General features: G+C 42.6%; 1 long non-coding RNA gene across 4 annotated transcripts in view; it reads left to right on the forward strand.

Annotated features, from left to right (window-relative positions):
* The window catches only part of LOC142475235 (uncharacterized), a 39521-nt gene that overhangs the window by 12518 nt on the left and 14766 nt on the right, over positions 1–12237 (forward strand). For 3 of the 4 annotated variants that reach the window (XR_012790811.1, XR_012790812.1, XR_012790813.1), the window contains 6 exons: positions 1368–1487; positions 2474–2571; positions 4124–4234; positions 7549–7658; positions 8669–8761; positions 10178–10289. This is a non-coding gene — a long non-coding RNA (uncharacterized LOC142475235). The remainder of the gene's footprint in view (positions 1–1367; positions 1488–2473; positions 2572–4123; positions 4235–7548; positions 7659–8668; positions 8762–10177; positions 10290–12237) is intronic. The other variant, XR_012790814.1, reaches the window with a different exon arrangement.

A 12237-nucleotide genomic window follows, 5' to 3' on the forward strand; every position in this document is an offset into this window, starting at 1 on the left:
ACCCGGCGTCGGGTAATGTCAGGGCAGCTGGAAATAATCTTTTATACTTACCTTTCCTAAGACATCTAGGATCAGCAGCAGCAGTCCTCTGATGTTGGCAGCATCAGAGGTGTCTTCACCTGGCGGGGGGAGCTGCAGGAATCACTTCCACAGCACCGAAGCAGGTAAGCTGTGTCTGTGAGCCTGCAGCTCCCCCGCCGGCTGAAGACACCACAGATGCTGCCACCGTCACAGGACTGCTGCTGATCCTAGATGTCACTGCCACCCGGAAGGTAAGTGCCAAACCGTGTACCCGACCGGGTAGAACCTTTCATTTTGGCCGGGTACCCGTTACCCATTTTTTTATAGTTGAGGACCCAGTCCAACACTATTCTCTATTCATCTGCTCCTTCCTACATATCATCTTTGGTCTCGTTATGCCCTTCCTCGTCTCCTAAGCTCTACTAATAACTGTCTCCATTATACTTCTTACACCTCTACTGCGCACTCGCTCTCTTGCCTGAAACCCTTTCCCATCAATTTACCTGTGAAACTCACACACACTCAGTATATGCCAACATACACTCTTCCACCCACATTTAAAATCAACCTTAAAATTCACAACTTAAATGAAGCATTTCAATAGCTTTTACTCGTTGCTACTGTCACTCATTCAGTCACTAACTATTGTTCCCAAGAAGTGCTTTATACTACAAGTACCCACCATTAAGGACAAGCATTGTCATCTACTGCACTTGTTCCCCCACCTGTTGTCTCTCTGTAAGTCTCCTTACATTTCTCTTAGATTGTAAACTACCCAGGACAGGGATTTACTTTCCTATTGTCTGTTTTTGTTTGTTGAACTTATTGTATAATAATTTCCTGTACTTTTTGGTCTCTCTTGTAAAGCGCTGAGTACACAATGGGTGGTATATAAATAGAGATATATGCAGAGTCTAGAGACAAGGCACACCTGTATAGGTAGCTACAGTTTATCCGGGACTGTATGCATCCTTGAAGTGCCTGTCCCAGTTATTTTCTATTGATTGCAATGTAGGAGTGTCTGTCCTGTCTTATTTTTTTTATTATTATTATTATTATTATTATTATATATACAAAGATATATACAAAGATTGTTTCCTGTCGTTAGCATGACATTGTGTGACACAGTGTGATGTCATTGATTCAGTAGATTGTGTGCAGACCGGGACTGCAGTACAGTTTCACTGACATGAATAACTTGTGTGGTAGAAGCTCTAGAAGGAGCACAGCTGTGGGAGGGAGGTGGATTTGCTTTGTATCACATGGTTTGGAGCAAGGTTCATTGTATGTATCGTCAATAATAATTATAATAATAATAATGCAATGCTTAACTTTTTTATTTCAAGAGGAAAGACTGCAGAACAGAAGTGAATATTGAAGCCATGTGTTCATTTTCTTGCAAAATAGAAAATTGAAGGACAGTTGAAGAGGAGGAAAATGACTACACAGAGACAGATAAGCAATGTGTATATTTCTCATTTAGTATTTGTCGTTTTATTGACTCCAAAAAATCCGGCTGCTAAGGGTTTCGCATTGGACATATTCACCTCTACTCCACCCCTTCCTGTGATCTGTACCATGCAGATTTTTGTTGATTCAATACATCATGAATAGAGTGTGGCTACAGTATGAAGTACTGACCCAAGGACCACATCTACTACCATTCATAACAAGAACATGTGCAGTAGCGCACTGCTGCAGTTCTATGTTATTGCTATGAAAGGTTGAGGTGGTGCAATCATATGAATCTTGAGTGGGAGGGATCCTGTTTGCATCATTTAATTTGATCTAGGCCAGTAGAGTATATAACTCTCAGTACAGGTTACATATGGCATCAGTATTAGTGATTTAAAGAACAGAAAAACAGGAGTGGAGAACAAAACCAAGTAATGTTGAAGTTACTACTTTTTACTATTTACTTGGTCAGTCTGTACTGTCTACTCCCCACACAGCTGCTAAGGGTTTCCATTTGAGATACATTCACCTTCTACTCTGCACTACTGTGCTACCCTCTATTCAGAGATGAGTTCAAGTCATGTTTACCACTCTAAATCGCTCTGCAGTCATTGATTCAGCACATCATGGGTAGAGCATGGCTATAGATACAGCAAGCTTTATTTTACCCTAATATTGCATTAAAAAATAGAATATCACTCAGTTTCCTACAGATTTACTGATGCTGATAATGCAGAATCTCACCCTCCCATCATAATACACCATAGGAAGAAATAATCCTTGCTATATATGTACATTGTGTGACATATTGCCTCCATGACCATTGATGGCAAATACATATTCTGTATAGAGCAGCTGTGTTATGATGTAGTTGTTATTGATCATCATTGAGATATAATCACAAGAATCTTATGCAAAGGGAAACTGTCATTAGCATAGTGGGATTTCAGCCCCCAAACTTCTGTAATATTAATGCAATGTCTTACTTTTATTGCAGTGAACACCGAAGAGACGGATCTACTACAACACTGCACAGGACAAGAGTATACACTACAAGCAGCAAAATGATCATGCAGTTGACAATATGTTGTTCTGGTAATGTGCACAATTATTATGTATGGGCTCCACTCCACAGTGCTGGACATATTTTGTTAACTTCAACACTACCCCTACCATGGAGATGTCTTCCTGTGATTGGTGTTACTGATTCAGTACATCATATGCACAGTGTGGCTATTATATGATGGATTGATTTAATGAACCCACCAAACACTGATGACATCTATATCATCTTCTGTAAAGTGCATCTACAGCAGGATATTATCAGCATTTGGGGTGATATAATCAGAGGCATCTATGTGCTTTTGTGCTGGGTAAAGTCCTCCAGCTGAACCGCCCCCCGCCCCCCACCCCCCTACACCTCCTGCCACACAGGCAAACTTACTTACACACACAGCACACTTACTTATGCACACTGACACTTGGCATACCTACACACACACACCCCACAGCCACTGGCATGCATGCAGAGTCCTGGGCATGCAGAGTACAGAATATCTCCACCTTGCTCTGGCCCGTACTCTTGGCCTACCCCCAGCATCTGTCACCCACAACCTCTGTTCCCTCCCTGTAAATTGCTGCACTAACACACCTTGGTCAGCGCTGCAACCGATCACAGCACCGGATCATGTCACTGTGATAGGAAGCAGTGCTAATTGACCGGTCAATCAATGCCACGTGGCAACATACGCACCAAAAGAGATTTCCATGCCCCCTGACAGGCTACTCCCTGGGCAGTGACCCTGCTCATCTTCCACCTCTGATCACAATAATCTCTCTTGGAGAGTGTAGCAAATTGGAGTTGGGGGGAATCTCACCTCTGCAGTGCATGTAGAGTCCTGTATGCAGAGTACAGAAAGTCTCCACCTTAGTCTGGCCCGTACTCTTGGCCTACCCACAGCATCTGTCACCCACAAATAATACATACACTAATACTCCCCACAATACACACTTTAATACCTCCTCAATAATAATCTCCCCAATAATATTATAGTCTTAAACACAATATACACAATACCCCCTAACACAAGATACCCAATCTAATACTCTCCTCTGCACCTCAACATAATATACACACTATAATACCCTACACACAATATAATACTCCCACACACACAATATACACACTATCCTCCTACCGCCATAAAACACAACCAATAATACACACACACTTTGTGGATGTTGGGACCAGCTCCTTGCATGCACCAGTGAAAGAGAGAGGCCCGCCATCCGTGCCTCCCTCCGTTTCCCATCTTCTCCCTGTCTCTCTCCCTCCCTTTCTTTGCATCTCCCTGCATCTTTGCATATACCCAGTCAGTGACGGCTCCGGTCACGTGATGCCTTAATATGGGCTTATCCATATATCTGTTGCAGAGATGGAGAGAGACCTGGAGATTTTACATTTCCTTATAATTCATATTGGTACTTAGTACGGGCACTTATTGTTTTATCAGTACTGGGTACCTGACCGTACTGGCCTACGAGTGAGAAGGCAATATTGGCATCACACAGTTACTGTTGAATATGTCATTCAATCCATTTTGAAAATAGTAATGCAATGTGGTTTTGTTTTGTTTGCTTTTTGCAGTAATGAAGAATGAAAAAGTTATATTAAAATTAAATTGGAGGGGAACTGGATTCAGCATTTCTTCATGAACTCTGCACTTGTGAGCATTGACCTTCTTGAGTGCCCTGACAGGTACACGCAACTTTAAGACTATAATCTTCATCAACTGCTGTGCAAGCTTTCGTGCTATACCTCCCCCTCCGGTTTTGATTTATACATTTGCTCCCTCAATTCATGTCCTCTAATATCTGGAGGCTCTCTCCTAGCATTTCTCTCTACCACAGCACGTCATCCCAATGTAACCTCTCTCTTGTTCTTTCTGTTTACTGTTTCCTCACTCCTCTGTAAAACTTTTCTAATTTCTCTAACTTCCACACTCCTGCTTTTATCCACATGTTCTATACACTTTCCTTCCCCTACCTTTGCATGTGTCTACACAAAGCACCATTTGTACAGACCTCTATTGCAGCTATTTCTGCACTGCTCAATGAAATGCACTCCTGCACATCCTATTCTCTTCCACCTTCCCTCATTCTCTACGCCCCCCTCTCAAAGCCCCCTCTCTCTACGTCTCCTCTCTCTACATCTATCTGTCTCATTCTCTTGACGTCCTTCTCTCTCTACATACCCCTATCTCTGTCTCTCTCTACACCTATCTCTGTGTCTCCTTCTATGCTCGCTGATGTTGGGGGATATCTCTTATAATCTTGGACCGGCTCATATACACATCGGGCCTCCCTGCTAAGAGTGTTAACCTATCTAATGTAATCCACATTCCTTTCCTTACTTTTCTCTTCCCTTCTCCTGTGCCCTCTGGAATGTCCACTCTTACTAACAAGGCTCTAGTTGTACATAACCTCTTCTGCTCTCATCAGTCACAATCAGTCATTCCCCTCACCGTGTCTTACCTGTCCCACTGATTTTCCTCTGCTTAATTAAACTCTCCTCTGACATCTACTCTAACCTCTCTGCTCTCTCTCTCTTTTCACTTAAACTAACAATCTTATTAACTCTTGCAATGCTATCCTCCTATCTATATGCCCCTTCTAGGTTCTGACACACTCGTCCCTCTAACCCACACCCTTGGCTAAATTCCCAAACATGTTCATCACACTTCCACTCGCTGTTCTTAATGCCTATGAAGGAAATCACACAATTGATATTTGATTTTTCTACAGTAAAAATGTCTCCAGTCCTGTATAAAGCTGCTCTTTGGGGCCAAACCACACTACTTTTTTTTCACATTCATCAACACTCAAATTTAATTTACGCTGTCTTTTTTTCCCTGTATTTGACTCCCTCCACTAACCTTCTCCTCACACTTGCCATCCTTCCTTCACTTCTCCTCAAGCATTTGACTACTTCAGAGACAAGGTGGATGCCACCCACAAGGAGATTCCTTCTGTCCCTTCCCCCTTCTCTCCTACCTAATTCTCCTTCTGCATTTGACTCTTTTTCTTCTCTTACAGAGCTGGAAGCAAATCATCTTCTCTTCTCCCTCTACCACATGCCCTCTAGATCATATCCCCTCACACCTTACTGCATCTCTTAGTCCCCACTCTCACCCACATCTTCAATTCCTCCATATTCTCTGGCTCTTTACCCTCTTACTTTAAGCCTGTAGTGGTCACCCTTTTCTCAGAAACAACCTACACCCTATGTGCCTTACTAACTACCACCCTGTATCCCTCCTGCTGTTTGTCTCCTAATTGCTAGAATGTCAACATTCTTAAATCACATTCCCTCCTGGATCCTTTACAACCTGCCTTTCGTACAGCTCGTTCTACAGACTGTGCTTAAAGCAAATTCCCAAGGTCACTTTTCCCTACTAATCCTACTTGATCTATCTGCTGCGTTTGATGCTCTCAATCACTCTCCTCCTTCATATTCTAAACTCTCTCTTTGTATCCGTAACACAGTTCTATCCTGGTTTTCATCATAACTTTCCTGTCACACATTCTCCATCTCTGTTGCTAACATGTCTTCGTCTTCTATTGATCTGTCTGTGGGTATACATCAGGGCTCTGTTCTGAGATCTCTCTTTCTCTCTACATACTATCATTTGGTGACCTCATCAACTCTTTTGGCCTTAGATATAATCTCTATGCAGATGATACACACACAAATCTATCCACCCCTGCTCTCACTCCTGCAATCCAGTCCCTACTCTTGGGTTGCCTCCTGGCTATATGCTCATGGATGGCACTCCACTGCCTTAAACTTAATGTCTAAAACTGGGCTCATATTATCCCCTTTCTCCATCACAGTAAACAGTACTACCATCTATCTTGTCATCAAACATGTTGCCTAGGAGTAACATTTGGCTCTTCAATTCCATCTCCATTCACATGCATGGCCATGGGTAAAGTTTGGATCCTCTTTCTCTGTAATATTACCAAGATCTTCCCTTTCCCCTCTCAACCTACTGCTAAAACTCCAATGTATACTGCTATCCTATGGGTTATTTTAAAATACTACTAACAGGCCTCCCTGCTTCACAACTTTCTCCTATGCAAAACTCTGCTGCTTGAATAATCTCACTTTCTCCCACAACAGTCTCTGCTCATCTCCTTAAATCCCTGTCCTGGCATCCCATCAAGTTTTTGTATCACCTACAAAGTTCTCCTCCTTACCTTTTTGTGAAGGCTCTCCATTAATCTGCTCCTTCTTGCATATCATCTTTGATCTCTCGTTATGCCCTTGCTCGTCTCTTGCACTATAACCATAACTGTCTCCTGTTAACTTCTTTCACCTCTACTGTTCTCTCACTTGCCTGAAACCATTTTCCATCACTGCACCGTACATGTGAAACTCCCTCACACTCAGTATATGCCAACATAACCTCTTCCACCCACATTTAAGACCAATCTTAAAATTCACGACTTAAATCAAGAATTTCAAAAACTTTGACTCGTGGCTACTGTCCCACACCCACAGTCACTGCTAACAACTATTGTTCCCAAGAAGTGCTTTCTACTAAAAGTACCCACCATTAAGGACAAGCAGTGTTATCTACTGCACTTCTTCCCCCAACTGCTGCCTCTCTTTAAGTCTTCTAACATTTCTCTTAGATTGTAAAGTTCCCAGGGCAAGGATTTACTTTCCTATTGTCTGTTTTAATTTGTCGCACTTATTTTTTATTTATTTTTTTCCCCTCTCCCCTAATGATATACATATAGGCTTTCCTGTCCTTTGCATGACATAGTTATTATGGATAACTATTGCATCATGTAGACTGCCTTTTCAGTGTGATGTAATTGATTCATTACTTTGTGTGCAGACTGTGACTGCAGTACAGTGTCACGAACATTAATGACTTGTGTGGTAGAAGCTCTAGAAGGAACACAGCTGTGGGAGGGAGGTGGATTTACTTTGGATCACATAGTTTGGCGCAAGGTTAATTGTATGTATGATCATAACCATGCAATGCTTAACTTTTATTTCAGGAGGGAAGAACAGTGAATATTGAAGCCATGTGTTTCTTTTCTGGCAGAAGAGAAATTTTGAAGGACAGTTGAAGAGGAGGAAAATGACTACACAGAGACAGATAAGCAATGTGTATATTTCTCATTTAGTATTTGTCGTTTTATTGACTCCACACAATCCAGCTGCTAAGGGTTTCGCATTGGACATATTCACCTCTACTCTACCCTTCCTGTGATCTGTACCATGCAGGTTTTTGTTGATTCAATACATCATGAGTAGAGTGTGGCTGCTGTATGAAGTTTTGACCCAAGGACCACATCTACTACCATTCATAACAAGAACATGTGCAGTAGCGCACTGCTGCAGTTCTATGTGATTGTTATGAAAGGTTGAGGTGGTTCAATTCTATGAATCGAGTGGGATGGAACCTGTTTGCATCATATGGTTTCATCTAGGCCAGTAGATTATATAACTCTCAGTACAGGTTACACATGGCATCAGTATTAGTGATTTAAAGAGGAGGAAAGCTTCAATGTGGAGAACAAAGCCAAGTAATGTTGAAGTTACTCCTTTTACCATTTACTTGGTCAGTCTGTACTGTCTACTCCCCACACAGCTGCTAAGGGTCTTCCATTTTAAATACTTTCACCTCCTATTCTGCACTGCTTTGCTGCCCATTATTCAGAGATGCGTTCCAGTCATGTTTACCACTCTGAATCTCTCTGCAGTCATTGATTTAGCACATCATGGGTAGAGCATGGCTACAGATACAGCAAGCTATTATTATTTTACCGGCTGATCATCCATAATATTGCATTAAAACATAGAATATCACTTAATTTCCAAAAGATTCAGTGATGCTGATAATGCAGAATCTCACAACATTTCCCATCATAATGCCATAATGCACCAGAGGAAGAAATAATCCTTGCTATATCTGTACATTGTGTGACGTATTACCTCCATGACCATTGATAGCAAGTACATCTTCTGTATAGAGCGGCTGTGTTATGATGTAGTTATTGATCATCATTGACATAATCACAAGAATCTTATGCAAAGGGAAATTGTCCGCAGCGAAGTGAGATTTCAGCCCCCAAACGTCTGTAATATTAATGCAATGTCTTACTTTTGTTGCAGTGAACACTGAAGAGATGGATCTACTACAACACTGCACAGGACGAGCATACACTACAAGCAGCAAAATGATCTTGCAGTTGCAAGTATGTTCTGGTAATGTGCACAATTATTATTTATGGGCTACACACCAAAGTGCTGGACATATTCTGTTAACTTCAACTGTACCCCTTAAATGGAGATGTCTTCCTGGTGTTACTGATTCAGTACATCATATGCACAGTGTGGCTATGATATGATGGATTCTGCATCATCTTCTGTAAAGTGCAGCTACAGCATGATATTATCAGCATTTGGTGCGGTATAATAAGAGGTATCTATGTGCTTTTGTGACTGGTTTAAGTCCTCCAGCTTAATGCCCCTACACCTCCCACTACACAGGCATACTTACTTATGCATACACTGACATCTGGTATACCTACACACACACCAGGGCCACTTCCTTCCCCTGATGTCAGGGAGAGGATGGGCATGCAGAGTGCAGTAAGTCTCCACGTTACTCTGGTCAACAGTCTTAGCCTACCCCCAACATCTGTCACCCACAACATCTGTTCCCTCCTTGTAAAGTGCTGAACTATGTCACCTGGGTCAGCGCTATAGCTGATCACAGTGCCCGATCATGATGTCACTGTGACAGGCAGCAGTGCAGATTGACCGGCCAATCAATGCAACGCTGCAACATATGCACCAAATGAGATTTCCGTGCCCCCAGTCGGGCTACTCCCTGGGCAGCGACCCTGCTCACCCCCCCCCCCCCCATAGTTCCATCTCTGATCACAATTATCTCTCTTGGAGAGTGTAGCAAATTGGAGTTGGGGGAATCTCACCTCTGCCATGCTTGGTCACAATCTGGGCACAGGACCTAAATAGTGGGCAATGTGGCACTTCTTACAGTAGAGAATGAGTATCTATATTCTTTACTTGTGTATTAAGGACCTAATTTGCATTAAAATTCAGTCCACATGGGACCAAGACTTTCTGGCTTACTGAACAAAGTGGAATTGTTTCGTAGAGGGTGGAGAATTGTATTTTATCTGAAATTACCCCCTCTGCACAAAATACAAACAATTATACACATAGACGTACCTTGTGGAAGTTGTTGCCCTCTATCTTCCTGTGGTCTCTCCCTGTTTCTCACCGTGCCTCCTCCCATTTCCTTGCACCTCTGCGTCTCCGCATATATCCCTATACTCAGAGCCGGCTCCGGTCAGTGACATGGGATGCCCAAATATGAGCATATCCATATATGGGCATCCATGCCACTGACCGGAGCCCGCTCTGTTGCGGATATGGAGAGAGACTGGGAGATTTACATCCTCTTATAATTCATATGGTGCATAGTACCGGCACGTATTGTTTTACCGGTACTGTGTACCTTCCTACTTTCACACTGGTACAGTATGTGCTGCAGTGGGACTGAGAGGGATATATTGGTAACACATAGTCATTGTTGGGGGAATTCAATCCATTTTGAAAATAGTAATGCATTGTGTTTTACTTTTTTTTTTTCAGTAATGAAGAATGAAAAAGTTCTGTTAAAATTGAATTGGACGTGAACTGGATTTAGCATTTCATCCTCAACTCTGCACCAGTGTGAATTGACGTTCTTTAATGTTCTGACAAGGTACATGCAACATCTCTTCCTCTACCCCTACACCACCCTCTGCCTCTTGCCTCTCTCTCCACCTCCCTGCTAAGCGTATTAACTCATCTAATGTAATCCACATTCCTTTTCTCACTTTTCTCTTCCCTTCTCACGTGCCCTCTGGAATGTCTGCTCTACGACTAACATGGTCTATTTGTACATGACCTCTTCTGCTCTCATCATCCACCACTTCTCATTCCCCTCACCCCTGTCCTACTCGATACCTCAGCTTAATTGAACTCTCTCCTCTGACATCTACCCTTATCTCTAACCTCTCCTCACTTTCTGCTTAAACTAACTATCTTGTTAACTCTTACAATGCTATCATCTCCTCCTCCCTCCTCCTCCATCATCTATATGCCCCTTCTAGGCTCTGACACACTCATCCCTCTAAGGCCGTGATTATCATGGGCACACGCTTGGTCGTCCACAGTGCGTGCGAGCGATGCAGGGCATCCCCGTCGCCTCAGACCTCAGTGCAGGGATTGCTGGAGCGACAGGCATGCGCTAACTTTGCCTTCTGTTGCGTGCTTACTATAGACGCAGCCTAACCCATGCATTGGTTAAATTCACAAGCACGCTCTCATCACACTTTATCACATCACACTGCTGCTCTTAACACCTATGGAGGAAATTTCACAGTCTGATTTTCTACACTAAACCTTTGTCCTGTTCTGTAAAACTCTGCTCCTTTTTTTAAGGTCAAACACTACGTTTTCCTCACTCATCAACACTCCAATTTCATTCACACTGTCTTCTATGTATTTGAGTCCCACCACTGACTTTCTCCTCCCACTTAACATCCATCCTTTATTTCTCCTCAAGCCTTTGCTCACTTGAGGCAAGGTGGATGCCATCCACAAGTAGATTCATTCTCTCCCTTCCCCCTCTCTCTTTTTCTATCTAGATCTCATTGCACTCTTGACTCCTTTTCTCCTGTCACAGAGCTGGAACCTGATCTTCTCTTCTCCCTCTACCACTCTGCCCTCTCAATCCTATATTCTCACTCTCACCCACATCTTCAATTCCTCCATATCCTTTGGCTCTTTCAACTCTTCCTTTTAAGCATGCAGTGGTCACCCCTATTCTCAAAAATAACCTTGACCTTGTGTGAATTTCTAACTATCGCCCTGTATCCTTCCTACCATTTGCCTCCTAATTGCTAGAACGTCTTTTGATCTCCCGTTTGATCAACATTCTTAAATCACATGCTCCTATGGGCCCTTCACAATCTGCCTTTCCCAATGTAACCAATTATGTACATAAAGAAAATTCCCAAGGTCCATCTTACTTACTAATCCTGCTTGATCTCTCTTCTGCTTTTGATACTGTCAATCACTCTTCTCATTCATATTCTAAACTCTTTCTTCGTATCCGCAGCAAACTTATATCCTGGTTTTCATCATACTTCTCCATCACACATTCTCCATCTCTGTTGCTAACGTGTCTTTGTCTCCTGTTGTTTTGTCTGTTGGTATACCTCAGGACTCTGTTCTGGGACCTCTCTCACTACATACTATCACTAGTTGACCTTATCAACTATTTTGGCCCTTGATATCATCTCTATGCAGATGATACACACACCTATCCACCCTACCGTCACTCCTGCAATTTAGTTCCTAGTTTCGGGTTGCCTCCTGGCTATATCCTCCATGGATGACACTCTTCTGCCTTAAACCTAATGTCTAAAACTGAGCTCCTCATATTTCCCCCTAAATCTTGCCTAATATCACCTTTCTCCATCGCAGTAAACAGTACTACCATCATCCTGTCATGAAAGCACATTGCCTAGGAGTAACATTTGACTCTTCCCTTTCCATCTTCATTCACGACACTGGCTAAAGTTTGTCGATTCTTTCTCTGTAATATTTCCAAGATTTGCCCTTTTCTCTGTCAATCTACTGCTAAAACGCCAATGCATGCCCTT

The sequence above is a fragment of the Ascaphus truei genome, unplaced genomic scaffold (genome assembly GCF_040206685.1).
Source record: "Ascaphus truei isolate aAscTru1 unplaced genomic scaffold, aAscTru1.hap1 HAP1_SCAFFOLD_1119, whole genome shotgun sequence".
NCBI lineage: Eukaryota > Metazoa > Chordata > Amphibia > Anura > Ascaphidae > Ascaphus > Ascaphus truei.